The following is a 21,204-nucleotide window of genomic DNA, read 5'->3' as shown; positions in this document are numbered from 1 at the left end:
CGTGGTTTATGTCCGTAAGGAATATACTATTCAAATTATTTTCTTTAATCTCTCATTACCTTATCTTTGTTATTTTCTTCACTAACACTTGGTTAAAATGGGAATTCATATAGTTGCATCGATAAATTGCATTCATCATAAAATAGAAAATACCAAAAATATATCTCTTTTCTAATTACTTTTCAAAATAGTAGATCAAGCATCTTATCCAAAATTGGTTGAAATTATTAATCTCAGATTGGTTTTGACAAGGAAATGAAAAACACTTAGTCAATATCTATCAATATTTCAATACATGCCAAGTGATCAAAGCATGCCAAGCATCAATGGTTAGGCAATACCTAGTCTTTGCTTCGTCATAGGTGCCAAAGTGAGTTTCCTTAGGGTCAACAAGCTCATTAAGAAGAGATTCTATGATATCCCTTGTGTCATCAATATTAACCCCATATCCCTAGGGCTTTATCCATGAAGTCCTAGGGATGACTACCTAGATGTGAGTGTTATCACAGTCAACCAAGAAACAAATATTTTGAGCATACTACTCAACCAACTATTGAGGTATCCTATACCTGCTCTACATATTCTCCTTGAAGTTTTCAAAGCATGCTTCCATTATCGCATCAAAATTCTCTTCCAATTCTTGAATGAAATCATTGATTTAATAAATTACTAGTCCATCCTTACTTCAAACCACACTACCTTTGGATGGAAAGAATTTTTGAACATAAACAAATAAGCACGTGAGTAGGGATCCAAAATTACATATGTTTTTCTTTGAATCTTGGATGCTCTCCATGTTCTTGCTAAGTTGATTAAGCTATAACTTAGCAAGGTCAAATGATAGATTATTGTTCACCACCTTGTAAGCCAAGTCAACAACTTCACATGGGAAACTGCTTTGTCTACTCAAGCTATAGATCTTATGTGAAATGACATGGAACTAGAATTTGATTTCCATGTCAATGAAATTGTTGAGCTTCATTCCCCTGCCATTCCATTTTGCTAGGGTCTTCTTTGTTAATTCACCTCAAGCTAGGGTTTTCATTGTTTTGGGTCTATCTGACAAGGGTAACCCATTACTTGATGAATCATATGCTTCGTAATCTTCACAAGTTGCTTGAGCCAGAAAGACATGTCATGTACTCTACTCAGAATGAACCCGATCCACTTGATTTTGAAGTCCTTTGGCTTGTATAGGGCATGAGTTAAACCCTTGATCTCCAAGTATCTATGTTTAGGTTTGAGTACTCCACTATTGTACAGGGTTTTGTATGCTTCATTCATCTCAACTGATCCTAATTCTTGAATAGTGTAGTGGTAGAATAACCTGATATCATTAATCAATAGTACCTTAGGTGGTATGGGCAAATGCACAGCCACTGGATCCTTTTTCTCAGCAATTGTTGGATGTATTTTGAAATTTGGTGCCTTGCAAGCCACATTATTTACTAACATTTCTAAACCCTTCTTCACCTTTGTGTTGGAGCTAGATGCCATGATTTCTCAGTGAACAATGGAATTCACAACAACTGATATTCTTACTTCAACTTTTTTCTCCAACACTAATTTTCCTAAAGATTTCTTTGGTGCTCGAAATTGCTCTAAAAACTAAATGAAAAGTAACAATAAAACCGTTGATTTTTCCTTTTATCAAATATTTTCAAATTTTAGGGCCTCTTAAATATATCGTACAATGGTAGGTGAGACAACTTAGTTAAGCCATATGAACTCGGCATAAGTTGACCCTTCCATAACTCAACTAGAACTAGATTCTAACTTTACTTAGTGACAACAAACAATTTGGTTACAACTATGTTGTAACTTGGTTAAAACATAACTCTAATACTATGTCTTGAGTATCTTTCTATGTTTATTTGAGTTGCTTTTTGCTCGTGTATCTGGAACTGATGTGAGATGTTCTTGATTTCCTAATTCCATTTATCTCCATGAATGCCTAGTTGGATGTGGATACTTCACCCAACTCATTATATTGGAAGATGATAGCTTCTTGACTTGGGCTTTCCTCTATTTTCCTTACCTATTGTTGATTTCTTTGATTTCTGATTTCTTCAATTTTTGGCTTCCCTTTGTTTCTTTTATCATTAATTGATGTATCTCTATTCATGCAATTTCTTTCCAAGTGACCTATCTTCTTGCATACATAACATCTTATATTGCTATTTCTTTTTCTAATGTGGGTTTCTACACAATTTGCTCCAATGTGCCCATATTCTCCACAATAATGACATCTTCCTCATGTATTGTAGTCCCAACCAATAAATTCTCTTTGTTTGGTTCCATTGTGCTAAGTGTTTGGATTTGATCTATACTCTGAATATTTGTGACCTTTCTTGTGACATGTAAAATAATTCCCTTCAAATTTTGATTTGGTTCTACATTCATTTTCCTTGTGACCATACTTGCTACAATTGTAGCATTGACCTTTGAACTTAGGTTGCATGGTATTGTTCCAACAAACATTTGAAGTATGACCTGGTTTTCCATGAGTGTTGCATGTAGTCCTTTTTTTCTTCTATGCTCCTTGTTTAGATGACTCTCCTTGATTAGTGTACCCTAAGCCAGTAGTGCCTTTGGGTTTGTTGAAGGTTTTATCATATAATTGGTTTACACTTTCTTGTGATCTCAATCTTCTCTCATTTAGTTCCTTTTTAGCTCTTACCTCATTTTGGAGTCTCTCATTTTCTTCTCTTAGATTGGTGAGTCCTTGTTTTGCATCATCTAGTTGATTGATCATGTCTGCTTGATTTAGAGACAACTGCAGAACTTCATTAGACTTTTCCTCTAGTCTTGTACCAAGTAGTCTTATGTCTTCATCTATCATTTCTTTATCATTTATAGTTTTGTCCTTTTTCTTCATGACTTCACATAATCTAACTGAGTGACTTTCTTGTTCTCTTTTTAGTTTTCTCACTTCTTCTTGTAAAGTAGCATTTCTCTCAAGTAGATCTTCTATAGCTACACATGCTTCTTCTAAACTTCTTTCTTTTTATAGGTCTTTTATAGTTTCTTCTATGTAGAGGTTGTCATTCATTTGTATAGCTAATTAATCATTTCTTCTTTTAAGAGATTGAGTGAGTTATTTCTTGAGTATCTTGACTTGCTCTATAGCCAAGTGTAGATCTAGTTTTTCATTCTCAATAGCTTTCTCCAATTTGTACACTTCCATTTCCTCAGATCTTTACTCTCTAGTTGTTAAGCCTATGATAGGAGAACCTTTCTCTCTTACCAATTGTTGGAAATAGAATGACAAGCAAGTGACTGAGAGGGGTGGGGGAGTGAATCAGGAACCAAGAAACCTTCTTCTATTTAGATTACTGTTTTAGATTATCTAATCTACTTTCATGCATGAACATAAAGTAATGAACACCATAACACGTTGACATAAAATATGGTAACCCAATAACCCTCCAAGTAGAAGGTAAAACAAGGGTGAGGATGACACCCATAAGCTTCACTATTGTAGTAATAAATTTTGCATGTTAAGGCTTACAATTGATCACTTCTAGTGATCTACTTTATTAGGAGTATGAAGGACTACTAGGTCCACCTTGTGAAAGGATTTTACAATACAATGAAGTATTTTCTTTGTTAAGAGACTTAGCATAAGACTATTAATTCCACCCGGTTAAAGGATTTGACTAATGCACTTGTTAGGATGAATCAACAAGATGATCTTTGCAATGCAACTTGATTTCCTGAATAAGATCCTTTTAATAATTTGATCACTTGATTGTGATGGACGAGTCTCTGCTTTCCTCTCTATACTACCTTGTAGCCTGATTACATATTCTACTCCATATTCGATTCTTGTATCCATGATAAAACATATATCTTCTTTTCTTACAATATTACACACTTAGACACATGAATTTGTCTTTCCCATATATCCTCAAAAAAATAACTCTATATCAAGTCGGCTCCCATAATAGATATCTCAACAATGACCAAATATACCTTTAGGTCAGCTCAAGTATTGATACTCGGGCCATGTAGTACATTTGATCTTCTGTTGTCACTCAGGAAATATAGAGAGCTCGGGTGATGTTGAACCTTGGTTAGCATTGGATGCTTGGGTAACACTATAGAGATCAAGTGATATAGCTAGCTTGGTTAACATAGAGAGCTCAGTTAACTCTTTGAACTTGGTTCACACATGAAGCTTGTTTCCACTAAAAATATTGAATAGCCTAGCTTATACTGTGAGTGCGGTTAGCATAGTAAACCTTCATATGCTTGAGATACATTGTAATATGTTCCTTGATGGAAAGATCAGTTGTAGTATTAACCGACCTTTCTAGATAGCTTAGGTGATTTCTTACTAATTGACAATATGTCTTGTCATATGGTCAACACATTCTCCTATAGTATCTTATGCATGTGCTAATGAATGTAGGAACATCAACATTTCAATGCAAGATCTTGAAAGATGAGAGGGAAATGAATTCAAGTGTCTTGAGTGTATTTGGTAATATTATTTTGTTTTATTTCTTTTGTTTATGCATTCTAGAGGAAGATCTCTATTGGATAATGTTGGATTCATTTTCTCACCTAGGGTTTATGGTTGGGCTTAGTGGGTATTCAAGATAGGTTTCTAGTTCCCTTGCCATTAATTGATTAAAACAATTCTTTGTACTATTTTATCTATTCAAAAATATTTATGAGAATATTATCTTATTCAAGAAATTTCCTTTAACATTAATATATCATTTATCCTACAATATATAAAGCTTGGAAAAGGGTAGAATCTCCATCTATATAATAACAAATGATATATATCATTTTACTAAAGTGACCAACCCTCTATTATGCACACTCTACCTCCTAATACATTTTACATGTTCACCCCACCAATTATGTACTAATGTTTCTCAATTACAACAAGTTAAGGAAAAAATAGTGATAAGACAATGTTTCATTCAAATAAATATATATGTATATATGTAAAAATACATTAACATGTCATGTATTTTACAATTTCATATCTTTAAAAGACTAGCAAGATCCCCAACTTTATTATCTCCCATTTTTCCACATTCTATTGAGTGATTGTAACTGGGGCATTTCTATTCCATTGAGTGACTTCAACTGGAGGGTTATATTCTATGCTTTGAATTTTAAGGTCCTTAGACCACCATTGACTAATACCATGGTGGTTGTGGAACAAATGCCTATCTACAATAACTACATTTGCCGAGGGAACTAGATGCCAAGGGGTTTTCTTTTTTGCGACTTCAAAACAGAAAAGGTACTTCATGCTTTCATGAACCAAATTACTTTTCTTCCCATAAATACCCTTCCATACCTCAAAATAATGAATGTATGGGCAACAAATGGAATCTTTTTGACTCACATATATGTTGGGAGTCCAATTGCTAACATCAAGGAAGTCACCATATAATTCAAGCAATTTTTTCTCATCTTTCAACCCCATGCTAGCTGCCAAAGCCTCAGAAGTACCTTGAATGCATTTGAAAATTTTATCCAATTGAAATCTGAAGTGAAGAGGAGGGGAAGCTTTACAAGTGCCCATTAAACTCTTTCCAATCTTTTCAAAGAATTTTAACTAAGAAAGAGTGGGAGAATAAAATGGAGGATTGAAAATATGTGCTTCAAGATTATGGTGTTCTTCCCTTCCTAGCTTTCTTCCCACGGCTAGTGCAATGGCAGCTCCTAGTGAATGTCCTGCAATCCAAATATTGTGAGATCCATTCCTTTGAATGCTCCTTCGTACACATTGTAAGCCCTTATCAACCCTACATACAGAGTCCAGGTGGGCAAATGCAACCTTCACATCTAGGGCCAAGTCTTCTAAAATAGTTTTGGGTCGAAAAATTGTACCTCTAAATGCAACCACTTCTAAGGGGGGCCCACCCAATCCTCCTTTCATTGTTCCCTTCCATTGAAAAATAGCCCCAAATATTGACTTGTCATGGTCATCTATAGCAATTTCCACTACATTGAATTGAAGTAACTCACACCACTGTTTAGCTTGGTCCTTGTTGGTTTGGAGTAGGTATACAACATTCACTAGGCTAGCAGCAATACATCTCCTTTGTGCAACATCTCCCCTGCCATTAATCCAATACACCATACCATTGAATATAAAAATCATTGCATGAAAAATTTAAAGTAATACTTTCGTTTTAACTTTACATTAATATAGTTTGTAACATGAGGTTAAATGGTTGGGTTGTTGCTTGTACATTTGTTCAAGGTTTGGGTTGAATGTAATGACATAAATTTGTTTGAAAACAAATCTTACCTTTTACTTTAAATTTAGTAGCATATAAAATCAAAGACATTTCCTTATAATGCTACCCATCTTTCCATTATCTTGGAACAAATTGTTGAGAGGATTTTGATTTGTTAATTTGAGATAGAAAATTTTGAAGCAAAATTTAGAATCAATACAAAATTTGGAAAAATATTTTGACTAAATAATTTCAAATTAATTTTTAAAATTGTTAACTCTAATTGAAAATCAAAATTAAATAATAATATAGAATCTTATAAATAATAAACCAAATTAAAACCAGACGACCACCCTTAAACATCACACACTAAGGAATAAATTAAGTTTGAAAAAAATAAGTCAACTTTGACTATTTAACACTTTTACTCTACGAATGAAGTCCTAGTGTGTGATGTTTAAGCCGTACCTAGACAAACTCTAAATGAAACATAGATTTAAAAATATTATTTATTACTGAAAATCAAATGTTGAAGGTGCGAACTTGAAAAAAAAGTAATCAACCAAAATATAGAAAAATAATAACTAAAAATAAATTATTTTATAAACAAAATTAAAAAACTAAATGAAAATAATAATTAATTTTTTAATTTAGAATTATGAAAATAAATAAATATAATTTTTTTTTTCAAAATAGGTACATTACTCTCTCCAATAGTACGGAGCCCCCCAACCCATATCTATTCTAATTTTAAATGAACATATGATAATTTTACAATACAAAAAGATTATATAAATATTGCTAATTTCTAATTTTAAATATAATCAATAAATTGTTTACAATCATCTTTGCAGGCTGCTGAATATCCATTATCACCGTTTGTTTTCCCCGTGGCAGGTTAACAATATGAAGGCAGTTCAAACAAAAATTTAAGGATATGTAGCTGTAAATGATAATAAATCATAGTAATATATAGTGAAAACTAAAAGAATTAAAACTAACTATTTAGAGGCTAAGTGAAGGCATGGCTTCAATCTAATTACAATCAGAAATTTGATATATTGCCATCTCATTAGAATGAATCAGAATAATAAAACTTAGTATATTATGACAATATTATAATGACTATTAAATAAAATTAGAAATCTAATATATCACAACATTATTATAGTGACTATAAATTAAAATTAGATATCCATGTATATTAGAACAATATTGTAACAGTACTATTAACTATAATGAAAAATCTAATATTTAGGTCTTAAGCCTTCTCAACTCATCTTTAGTCGACTCCTTCTCTGTAAGGGGCGTACTTAGATCATTTGATTGGGAATGATCTTTATTATACTCAATGTGTGAACAACAACTCACTATCATATTAGAGGAATTTTTTTCTTCAGGTCTGACTTCTTGAGAATCCTCATCATCATATTTGACATGCAGGTGATATGATCCCATTGTATGGTGAGGATTGCTTTTAAATAAAGGAGGCATTACCAAATCCTTTGCACCAAAGACTAATGTAATTTGACAATAAAAAATAGATGATGTTGGTCTTGCTATTTTGAGGACAAGCCTTTTCATTCTTGGTTTTACCTCTGAATGATATTGTTGTTCGTAGAGATAAACTCTTTTTTGTGAAGGTTTATCACTTATATGCTCATCTTTTAATTTAAAATTTAGACCTGAGACTTTTGCAATATTGTCTTGTTGAAACCAACTAGATAGAAATAAATCATCTTCAATTTTAACAACCTCTTGCTTGGCAATCTCAAAGTCACATACCTTACTTGTTTTGAGATGAAATCAGACTTCTAGATGTAATGCTGCAATAAAGATTGACAACAGATTATCTTGGTTGGGATGGTCAACTTGTGGAATCTTTGTCAAGGTTTGTGTGAATTGATCCACAAAGCTTCTTATCTCTTCATTTTCTCCTTTTTGAATCTTAAAGAGTTGGCATAATAGGTTGCCCACATTAACTTTTGGTTTGAATCTCGCAAGGAATTTATTTTCTAGCACACTCCAGCCAGTGATGGACCCATCTTCCAAATGTTGAAACCAAACAATGACATCATCAACAGGGGATTTAATAAGTAGACGAACAAACACATCTTCTTCCAACACACCAAGAATCCCATAGGCTATTTTGAATGCTCGAATGTGGCTGTCTAGATCTTGATCGCTTCTTCCAGCATAATTAGGAAAATATTTCTTTGATCCAACAGGAATGAGTGTGAAATGAGGGAGACCAAAAGGACCAAAATATGGTTGCCATGATTGAGTCGCAACCAAGGCCATGTTTATAATGGATTTATTTTACCAAAATGATCAGAGTCACCAACTTCCGTCCTCGAGGAGGTAACCTTCAGATATCCAAGGAAAGAAAGCTCTGAAACTTCACTTTATTCCCTAGAAGAGTTGCCAAAAACTATTAATAAATAGTTTTTTCCTTCAAATAGAAATGTAAACAATGACTCAATATGTTTCAAAAGAAGAACAAAATGCACTAACAATTGGATAGATTATAATTTTATTGATAATCTTCCTCTGAATTGAGAGGTATAGCTCTCCCATAGAAGATATTCAATGAATGTGATATCTGGTTATGTCTTTAACCTGAAGACATGAAGGGTTTTTCAGACATTCATCCATCAATATGGAATAGATATGATTAACAGATTGCTAAACTGGAAATGAATGAAAAACTAGTAAACAACCATAGGACTATCTACCATGTTTTCATATTATAGAGAAAATTGAGGAAGCTGTAAACATCTTTATGCAAAAACATGAATACATAACCACAAGACTACATATATCACATCTGACATAGTAAAAAAGAACTGCATCTAAAACAAAAATAAAAGGACTTAGAATCCTTCCAGATCAGAAACACAAATGTATATGACTATAAAATCAAACACACTAATGTTCCTCTTTATTTCAAAAACATGATAAAACAATAATAGTATTGTTCAATCCCCTTATCATAGTCGATCTGCATAAAGAAAAATTGCTTCCTCTGTTACAAAATAGAACTATCTTCTCCCTGTAGAAGCAACTGTAGAACTCCCACCTCCCAAAAAAGAAGAACCCCTTCTTGTGTAGAAATTTTCACAATAAATAATAACTTCCACTTGCATTTCAGTTTTGGTAACTGCTTCTTGAAAATCATTTTAATCATTCTCGGGAATAATATTCTTCTTATCACTTTAGAATATTTAATAGTTGATCCATTTTAAATTTTCATAGATTATAACAAATATATTTACCAAAATTAAAATGAATCCCATGTGCATTCTTGGACAGGTGGCATATGCTGGTAACAAATTGTTGTCATGATCTTGTAAGTGTCATTGATATACTGCTGCACTTAAACAATCATAACTTTTGATCTGTTATGAATTTTACAAAATGGCTTAGAGAGAATTTAGATAATTAGGTTTCCTCAAACATATCCAAAATTCAGCTCAATCTAATGGTATGATTAAAAGACATGGGCCCCACAACATGACTATTTTTTTGATAGCAGCACATTTGTATTTACTGGTATGTTGATAGACCAATATACAGTCCATTATAACTTTTGACTTTGGCCAAATTTTGAAGATCTCTTTGATGCACATCTAGAAAACTTGATTTTGGAAAACATATTCAAAATTCAATCAGATCCAATGGTGGAGCTAAAAGTTATGCCCCTTGCATTGTGATTGTTATTTTAATGCTGACAAAAGTCTATGGTTACTAGCTATATTAAAACTTATAACAATATATACACCAATACCTGCACATGAATCCCATGTTGGAATTTACTTGTTGTACATTTCATTATCCACCACCCTCTTCTAGCCTTGGATCTTGGGCTTGGAACCTTGAAACAGGATGTGAGCTTGATTTTGAACTTAAGCCACAAATTCAAACTGATGAATCCAGGCCTTTGATCTATGAACTACATACTTGAAACTTCCTGTGAGCTTTGAACTTAAGAATAGTGAATTCTTGTCAGGCTTCAGCATTTCAAATACAAGTCTGAAGATCCCAATCTTGATTGAATCATAATGATTCTCAAGCTTTTGATTGCTAGGGCTAAAACTAAAACTTTGAATCTACATCTTCAAATATGAACTTATTGAAACTTTATATCTCTGAACCACTGAACCACGCCTATAATAATTTGTTTGAAAATAACTTTGAATTAGAAGTTGAACTTTAGTTGAAGTTGGACTCGAGCTAGAACTTTGACTTTGCAGACTCCAACATAAACTTGAAGTTGAAGTTGAACTGACCTGAAACTTCAACTTTCCCATATGCGAATAGGAATGCTGACGTATAGGAGAAGGACTGGCCTATTTTTAACATTTTGTGCTAGAGATAGAACTTGAAGTTGAACTTGAACTGGCTGAAGGTTCAACTTCAATTTCAACTTAGGCACTCCCATGACTTAAACAATTGACTTTAAGGCTAAAGAAAAATACAAGTGTAACACTCGACTTCTACTGAAAATTTTCTTGAGCTCAACTAACTTGCTCGACACCCACTAATGATCTTAGTTTAAGCTTTGAAATCAACCTTGTTACAACTTCTTCCTCCAATAAGTTTAAGTGTGACCATCTTTTGTATCTTTGAGTACATCATTGATACATTACTTAACCATTGTCTTTACTGATCCTTGCACTTCATTACAACATCATAACTCAACCTTTTCTTTTAGGTGCTCTTGTTACATCTTGTTGATCAAATCCTCTTCATCAATGAACTAAGTGATAGTACTTAGATCTTATAAGTAAATATCATCCCTACAAATAGTAAGTTTAACATCAATGACAAAACAATGATTGAAAACATTCTTTTACAACAATCTCCCTCTTTGATCTTCAACAAAAATGAGCTTTTCAATCAAATTTCCAACAATCTCCCTCTTTGGCATTGATGGCAAACCAAATTGATCAACCATCAGCCTAAACTATTCAACCACAAGCTAACTAGGTTAGAACAATAAGTCAAATGCCAAAAAGTAAATTGTAAGATCACATCTTCTTCTACTATTCTGATTGCTTCATTTCAGCTTCTCCCTCTTTGATGTTGTATCCTTGTTCTTTGTCTTTTTCCCTCTGTATTGCTTATCTTTTGCTATTCTAATCAACCTCTAATTATTCTTGTCAACTTCTCCCTCTATCTTGTTTGATTAGTTTTAAACATCTTCAACAGTTGTTGATCAGTTGTCTACTTCTCCCTCTTTGACAACAACGCCAAAGACATATTAGTATCTTTAATATGCAAGTGTAGCTTTTACAAGTTTATTCAATGTCTCCCTCTATCACCTTGCTTGTGACTGATTTGAATTTTCAGCACTTCTACCTCTTTAGGCATAGATCCCAAAGTAAACATCCTCTGCATCAATGTATAAAATCTTCAACATTCAGCTTATTTGATGTAGGGCATACTTGCTTTTGCTTCAAGTAGCCTTAGCTAGGGGTATCACCCCTAACTTACCTCTAAGATACTCAAAAGAATCTTTCGGTAGTGCTTTGGTGAAGATATTAGCAATCTATTCCTTTGAGCTAACATATTCCATCTTCACTTGTTTGTCTTCCCCTAGCTCTCTTACATAGTAATACTTGATTGCAATATGGTTAGTTTTAGCATGTATTATTGGATTCTTTGATATGCTAATAGCTCTTGTATTATCACAATAAAGTAACACAGGCTCAATTACCTCTTCCTTCATACCTTGTAGCAAATGTTTGATCCATACAATATTGGTGCAATTTTATAGTAGCTGCCATATATTTAGCTTCAACAGTAGACTGTGAGGTGCAGTTTTACTTTTTGTTATTATAAGTAATCAACCTTTTTCCTAAGAAAAGTGCTCCTCCACTGGTGCTTTTTCTATCATCAATGTTGCCTTCCCAATCTGCATCAGTGTAAGCTTTTAGTTCAAACTTCTCATTTCTCTTGTAGTATAAACCAAAGTCATCAGTTCCTTTCGGGTATCTTAATATTCTCTTCACTTCCATTAAGTGATTTTCTCTTGGATTTGTAAAAAATCTTGCTACTATTCCAACAGCTAATGCAATGTCTAGTCTACTATTTACAACATATCGTAGCTTTCCAATCATAGACCTATACAATGTTTGATTTGCTTTAGCAGACTCATCATTCTTGGATAGTATATGGCCCATTGCCATTGGTGTGCTGACTGGTTTTGAGTCTTCTAGCCCAAATGTTTTGAGTACTTCCTTAATTTATTTGGATTGAGTTACAAATATGTCATGCTTTAACTGATGTACTTGTAATCCAACAAAGAATTTGATTTCTCCAAACATTGACATCTCAAATTCATGCTTCATTTGATTAGCAAAATCTTTGCATAAAATTTTTTTTCCTCTAAATATTATATCATCAACAAATATTTCTGATATCAAAATGTCTTTACCTTCTTCAGCTTTGATATACAAGTTGTTTTTGTCATCTGTTCTTTCAAATCCTATCTTCACAAGATATTTGTGCAACCTCTCATACCATGCTTTAGGTGCTTGCTTCAATCCATAAAGTGCTTTGTGTAGCTTACAGACCATGTCCTTGTTCTTCTCATCAACAAATCCCTTTGGTTGTTCTATGTAAACTTCCTCTTCTAGTATACCATTTAGAAAAATAGACTTCAGATCCACCTGGTAGACTTTGAAACCTTTATGGGCAACATATGCAAGTAATGTTCTTACTCCTTCCATTCTTACAATAGGGGAAAAAGTCTCTCTATAATCTAGTCCTTCTTCTTGTGCATAGCTTTTGCAAACTAATCTGGCTTTGTTTCTTGTTATCCCACCATTCTCATCAAGTTTGTTTCTAAACACCCATTTGGTACCAATCACATTCTTATCAGTTAGTCTAGGAACTAGAGACCATGTTTTGTTCTTCTCAATTTGATCTATTTCTTCTTTCATGGCTTTATACTAGTCATCATCTTGTAGTGCATCTTTTATTATTTTAGGTTCAACCTTGCTTAGCAGACATGATTTATTCCTGAGCCTATTCCTTGTCATTGGTCTTGCATCCTTGTCACCAATGATTTGATCTATAGGGTGATGTCTTCTTACATACTTGGCTAATCTCGGTTCAGTCCTCCTTTCCATATTTGATCCTTCAGCTTTAGAGTCATTTCATTCTTCTTCATCTGGCATTTCATCATTCCTTTCTTGCATACTATTTTCAGAATTAGAATGTGCATTTTCTACATTCTACAGCTCAGCTTCTTAATGCAGCTTGGCATTCATAGACTAAGACTCGACAGATACTAAAGTTTGTTGTTGATTCCCAACTTGATTTACAACATTGTCTTCAACTGTCATTCCTTCATAGAAGTATACAAAGGATCTATAATCCTCTATTTTCTTTGACTCATCAACATGAACTTCTACATGCTCATCAAAATTTAAATTTTCACTCTCCACAACTTTGTTAGTGACTAATTCAAACACTTATATGCCTTACTTCTAGTGGAGTATCCAAGAAATATGCCTTCATCACTTTTTGCATCAAACTTGTCATTTCTAGTATCTTTTAAAATATAGCATTTACAACCAAATACTTTGAAATGTTTAACATTAGGTGAATGACCATATCATAATTCAAAAGGTGTTGCATTTGTAACTTTCTTGACTTGAACTATATTCAGTGTGTAGACTGCAGTACTTATAGCTTCTCTCTAGTATTTTAGTGCAACATTTTTCTCTATCATCAAGGTTCGAACATAGTCAATTACTGACCTATTCCTCCTTTCAGCAATACCATTCTGTGGTGGAGTTCTTGGTGCTGATGTTTACCAAAGTCTCTTGATGTGAACTCACCTCCTCTGTCTGACCTTAGGCATTTTAGGTAAGTTCCTATTTCTTTCTCAATTCTAGCCAAATACCACTTAAACATTTGGAATGCATCAAATTTTTGCTTTAAGAACATAGCAGTCATCATTCTGGAATAATAATCTACAAGTAGCATTATGTATCTATCTCCTAAGTAGCTTTGCACTTCTATTGGGCCACATAAGTCTATATGGACTAACTCTACTACTTCATTGGAAGTGTATGTTTTGATTTTGAAACTAGACTTAGTCATCTTCCCTAGTTGACATTTTTTGCACATTGTGTTTTTAGATTTCTTCAACTTGGGCAATCCTCTGACTTTCTTTTTCTTGCTGATGCTAATCATATTATCAAAGTTAACATGACATAGCCTTTTATTCCATAACCACACATCATCAAGTCCAACAACAAGACATGTTGTATCTTCCATATCTAGGTAAAATAAATTACTCCTCGTTTGTTCACCCTTTCCTATCAATCAGTATTATAGATCTTCACAGTTTTGTTTCCAAATTCAACTTTGCAACCTACATTGCCTAACTGTGATACACTCAACAAGTTGTAGTTCAATCCTTCAACATAGTATCCATTACCACATGAAATTTTCTCTATAAGTTTGATAGAGCCTTTTCTTTTGATTTGACATGGGTCATCATTACCAAATCTAACACTATTTCCATCATACTGAATAAAAGTAATGAACTTACTTTTGTCTCCTATCATGTGATGTGAGCATCCACTATCTATGATCCACTTGTCATTCTTGTTCACATAGGTAACCAATGATGTTTCTTCATCTTCATCTTTGTTTGATTCATTCTTCATGGCTACATAGACTACTTCATCAGGTTCTTCTTCAACAATGTAGCATCTCTTGCCTTTCTCTTTGTAATCTTTGTTGTCATCTTCTCTTTTTTTCCTGTACTTGTTTCCTTCTTTGTAGTTCTTCTTCTATGGACATCTTGCAGCTATATGACCTACTTCATTGTAATTGAAACATATGATAGGGAGCTTACATTTGAATTTTCCTTTACCTCTATAGAATCTCCTAGCCAGTAATGCTTCTAACTGTTCGACATCTTCCTCATCTATGCTACTATCATTGGATGCATGTTTACCTTTTCTTATTTTCTTGCTTGATGTGTCCTCCTTAGTCTCTTTTATTTTCATCTTGGCCTTGAAAGTAGATTCAAAGTTCTTAGGTCTATAGTTGTCAAAATTGGATAGCTTAAATACAATAAGTCTTCCCACTATTCCTTCAAAGGTTAGTGTGTTCCCTTGTACACACCTCAGCTCTTGGATGGCTAAAACACTAATAACATATATATGAAGCAGAGTTCTTAAGTATTTGCTAATAGTTGTTTTTTCTTTCAATTATCCACCTAGACTTCTTATTGCATTCACCACTTCTTTCATTCTTGCAACACACTGAGCAACATTTTAACTTTCTTCCATCTTCATGTCATCAAACTTTCTTCTTAAGATTTCTCTATTTTCTCTCTAAATATTCTGATCTCCTCCATAGATTTCTAACAAGGTTTTCCACATTTTGAATGTAGTGTCACGGTCTTTGATGTCATCATATTCTACATAGTTAAGTGTAGAGGCAATCTCCAACATTGCTTGGTTATGCTCCTTCTTGTTATTCAAATCATCTGTAGTGAGAGGTCCTATTGGAGTTACATGTTCTATTCCAATTGAGGTTTGTGCATAGTCACCTATTGATCCAAGGTGCAATTTCATTAGAGAAAAGTTGTCTTTGTTGAGCTTGGGAACTTCTCTCTTGGACATCTTGATCTTTCTGCTTCTAGTAGCTTGAGACTAAATCAGTAGATGGCTTTGATACCAATTGTTAGAAATGCTTTAGAATAACTGAGAGGAGGAGGTGGGGGGGTGAATCAGTTATTCAAGGTCTAGATGTCCTATTCAAAATTTCCATTAAGTATAGTGAACTCATTCAACCATTCCTTCATCCATGCTTTAACTTATCTAATCAACAAGTTACTGTAAATCAACATGCAAACATAACACATAAAAAATCAACACATGACACAATGATTTACATGGAAACCCAATTTGGAAAAAACCACCAGTAACATACTACTCAATTCTCACTCTTTTGAAGTGATGCCCTATGAAAGGCCTGCCCTAGTAAAGGCTTACAACACATTGTTAAGTATGACCTTGTTAGAGGATTTAACCACCCTATTAGAACTGGGCCTAGTTAAAGGAATTTAGAACATTCACTTGGAATGAAACCCTGTTAAAGGATTTACAAATGGTTGTTAGGCCAACCTAAGTCCATAGGATTTTTAGATCTAATACAATTGCTACAGAGTATTATAAAATCTTGACCTGACTACAACATATAACTTATTTTGCAGATCTTAGATCACTTCTTAGCTCATACCTTTTCCTAGCCTTCAATCTCTGCAACTCTTGATAGCTTGCCCTTCTTTCAAGCTTTGTCTCCTTGAGTCTCCACCCTTAATGTACCAGTGCAATCATCTCTTAATGACCACTCGTAGAAGTAGAGCCTCTCTACTCTTCCTTCTCCTAGATGTCTCCTCTTTGACACCCTTCTAATCAATTCATAGATTTGGCTCTTCTATAGCAACAGTATCAACAGATCTTTACTTCTTAAATAAAAGTCTTGGAGTACCTTTTCCCACTCAATTCTTCCATTTTTCAATTTTAATTCACATGGATTAGTTAGGATTCATTGCATCTAACCCATATTCTTTTTCCTCTAGAGACTTCTTGAATAATCCTTTAGAATTCACCCAAAAATGGTTTACATAGGATTCTATGCCACCAACTTATCATCCTTATCTTCCAACTCGTTTACAAAATTCAATCTAACCACTATGCCGGCTTTGATTTTGCAAATCTTCATCATTTGAAATAATGCAACAGTTCAACACTATTGAAATATTGGTGCTCAACACATACTGTGTTACTCGACATCAACTGTGTTTTTCTTGATGCTCGGCACCTAAAGATCACTCGGCACCAACTAAAAATTTTCTGATGCTCAACACCTGATCTTCACTCGGCACAAGAAGATCACTCGGCACACACTAGAAATTTTTGTTACTCGGCTTCTACTAAAAAATTTCTCGGCCTTAACTAACTTGCTTGGCACCCACTAATGATCTTAGTTTAAGCTTTGCAGTCAACCTTGTTACAACTTCTTCCTCAAATAATTCTAAGTGTGACCATCTTTTTTATCTTTGAGTATGTCATTGATACATTACTTAACCATTGTTTTAACTGATCCTTGCACTTCATTACAACATCATAACTCAACCTTTTCTTTTAGGTGCTCTTGTTACATCTTGTTGATCAAATCCTCTTCATCAATCAACTAAGTGATAGTACTTGGATCTTATAAGAAAATATCATCCCTACAAATAGCAGGTTTGACATCAATGAAAAAACAATGATTGAAAACATTCTTTTACAACAATTTCCCTCTTTGATCTTCAACAACAATGAGCTTTTCAATTAGATTTACAACATAAACTAGTATGGATGCAAGAGTGCAAAGTGTGCTCGAATGTTCAAATGAAAGTGTAGCAACATAACAATAGCATAAAAGCCTAGGATATGATGTTAGCCCCAATTGATAATAATGAATTATTGTATGTAAAGAGTCATCAATTGTTATGTTGGGCACTGATGTAAAGCCTTAGTTGGTTAGACATTATGCTAATTTAGTTGAGTACCATATCATTTGATTGATAAAGAGGATTTGATTGATGAAGAGGATTTAAAGAAAGTATGATGATGAAAAAGTTGATAAGTATTGGTATTCAATAGGTATATACCTGAATGAATTGGAAATATACTATAATGTTGGTTTGATTGTTCTAGAATCATGTTATGATGTGACTAAGTTCATAACTAGTGAGTCGGTGAAAGAAGGACCACAATATTAGCCGAGTGACTACAATTGTCACCGAACACTTGGAAAAGTAGAGTCAGTTCAGTGTTAATTGAGTGATGTATTACTAAAGTCAAGTTACAATGTTCACAGAGTGAAGAACAAAAGAAAAGATTAATCTGAGGCCAACAAATGATGAAAGTTGACAATATTCTTGAGAAGAATAAAGGATAAGGATGAAGTTTCTTATGAGATCAATGACTAAAATAATTCAAAGATGATTGTATGGAGAAGATTTTTTATTTTCAGACTAAGCATAAACTTTGAGGTGAACTAGTATTGATTGAATGATTACATGCAATTAATATGAGATCTACGATTAATTAAGTGGCAAGATCTAGAAGGCGAAAGTTAGCTATTTAAGGAGATGAATGAAACTATTTTTTATTGTTGGTTATTTTTTGATATTGCTGATGAAGTGATTGAATTAAAGAAGAAGAAAAAGACAAGGTGAGTCAAGCATAACAACGATGCATAGATCAAGCAAGGGAACTTGTGCTATAGTGAAAGTGAAAGAGTGTGAATCAACCATAAAGATATTAGAATGTAGAAACCAAGCGAAGCAGAGATTTAAACAAGAAAATTAGTGCTAAACCTAGCATATCATTTGACTTTAAATTTCTTACCATTGTAGTAGATAAAATATCTTACCGAGTGGACCTAAAAAGTCTATGAAATCCTATATGGTAACATCGATTAGTAATGTTTGTAAGTCCTTTAGAGAAAGCCACTCTTTAGTAATAACAAGAAGTGATAAGGTCTAGATGATTTTTGGTTAAAATCCTCTAACCAACTCACACTAAAAATGTGCATGTAAACCTTTAACAAGGTTGGCTCCTAGCAAAGCTCACTTCAAAAGATTAATTTTTTTGGGTTGTCGGTTCCCAGGTGGTTTTTCCCTTTATAGGGTTTCCATGTTAAATATTTGTGTCAAAATGTGTGAATTCTCATGTCTTACAAAGTTAATTTTTATAAATGTTGCAACTATGTATAACCTAAGCTAATACTTTGTTACTCGTAAAGTAAAGAACAATGAGATAGAAGTTTGAAGTAAAGTTGACTTAAGTTTGATACATGAGATATTAAATGTGGTTACCGAATTATTGTTGTGAAAGGTTGTGAAGTTTAAATTTATACTAAATTATTTTAAAGGCCTATAGGATAAATGGTGATACTTGATTCACCTCCCTTCCCTCTTAGTTATATAACAATTGGTATCAAAGCCAAGTGCTTGAAGAATTTTTTAAAAGAAACTTAAGCTAAAGATCTGAAGATGTATAAGAAAGAGGTACCAAAGTTGAACAAGGAGAACTTCTCCTCATGGAAAAAAAATGGGGCTACAAGTATCTGGTATTGGAGACAATAATCTTGTTAGAAAGGCCATAGTTGTCGGTGCACCAAAAGATTGACCTATCAATGCCTGATACAACCAATAGACTTATAGAACCACAAGAGGTGGTTAAGCTATGCCACAAATCTTGTGAGGAATGCTAGCCCACTACCAACAATTCCCCTCATAGCATCACTCACCATGGCCTACAAGATTCAAACCTATGACCAAGCTCTAATACCAATTTTTAGAAAAGCCAAAGTTGTCATTGAACCAAAATATCGAACTATCAATGCCTAATACAACCAATAGTCTTATAGAACCACAAAAGGCGACAAAGACATGTCATAAATTGTGTGAGGGATATTGGCCAACTGCCAACAAATCTACACTAGCTAGAAAATGTATATGTTGTTCCTACCCCTCTTATGACTATGGAAGAGATGACACAAAAGAAAGAGCATAATATGAGTTCTAGTTTCTGGATTCGATTGTGTGTAGTTTTTTTATCATCAACGTTTCAGATCAAACTACATGATCCATCATTAGGATGCTAGAGAACATGAAGAACAAAAAATGATAAGATGCAGATCTAGCAAACCTTAAAAAGGAACAGGAGAGAGGGGGGGGGGTAGCTAGGCTGAAGAGAGAGAAAATACAGTACCAAGGGTGACAAGACACAAATCTATTGAATGAGAGCTACTCCTCCCAAAAAGAAAATTAAAAAGTCAAAACTAATAAGAAGAACAAATAAATAAGATGAAAAAATAAATAAATGTCTAAATAATATCATGATATATATATATATATATAAATGCATGAGTGAGACCTAATAGCAATAATAAAGGAAGAAAATAACACAAATAGCCAGATAACCCGAATAATAATAGAGAAAATTGAAAAGGAACTCAGTACACAAATAAGGAAAAGAACCTAGAAGGAAAAATTAAAAATAATAATAATAATAATAATAATAATAAATAAATTAATAAATTAAAAGGGCATAAGCAAACTACAAGAAATGTAAATAGGTATAAGCATTGCTAAGATATATATATATATATATATATATATATATATCTATATATATATATATATATATATATATATATATATATATATATATATATATATATATATATATATATATATATATATATATATATATCAACGTAAAATAGGTGACCTCAAAAAATGAAAAAGAGAAGAAAATTAATAAGGGAATAAAGAGCAAGATAATAAACACCCCAATCTACAAAAATGTAGATGGGTAAAAGAAAAGACTAAAAAATAAATCATAAATTATATATATATATATATATATATGCAGGCACTAGACCTAAAAACAAAAAACAACAATGAAAAATAAAAAATAAAATAAAACGCATATATAAATAAAAGAGTACAAAAAATGACCTTAATAATAACGGTGAAAAATAATAATAAAAATAAGGGAATAAATACAAAAGGAGAAAACTAGAAAAAAAAAAAAAAAATTTAAAAAATTAAAAGAAAAAAAAAATATATATATATATATATATATATGAGTGAGACCTAATATAAAATATTCAGAAAATAAAAAGGGAGCAACGACCTAACCTCGGGATAAGAAGACGAGGTTTCCTTTATTATTGCTATTAGGTCTCACTCATGCATATATTGCTATTAGGAAAGAGAGCAATGACCTAAACTCGGGATAAGAAGACGAGGTTTCCTTCATTATTGCTATTAGGTCTCACTCATGCATATATATATATATATATATATATATATATATATCATGATATTATTTAGACATTTATTTTTTTTTTCATCTTATTTATTTGTTCTTCTTATTAGTTTTGACATTTTAAT

The 21,204-nt window shown here is 32.9% G+C and overlaps 1 pseudogene; it reads right to left on the bottom strand.

Moving 5' to 3' along the window:
- Nucleotides 1-5,056: 5,056 nt before the first annotated feature.
- LOC149564695 (GDSL esterase/lipase At4g10955-like) lies at nucleotides 5,057-8,513 on the bottom strand (annotated as a pseudogene).
- Nucleotides 8,514-21,204: the final 12,691 nt, after the last annotated feature.

The sequence above is a fragment of the Cupressus sempervirens genome, chromosome 3 (genome assembly GCF_028749045.1).
Source record: "Cupressus sempervirens isolate cs-2001-9-10 chromosome 3, ASM2874904v1, whole genome shotgun sequence".
NCBI classification, from domain to species: Eukaryota; Viridiplantae; Streptophyta; class Pinopsida; order Cupressales; family Cupressaceae; genus Cupressus; species Cupressus sempervirens.
Note: the sequence above shows the minus strand (reverse complement) of the source record. Positions and strands in the feature narration are given on the sequence as shown.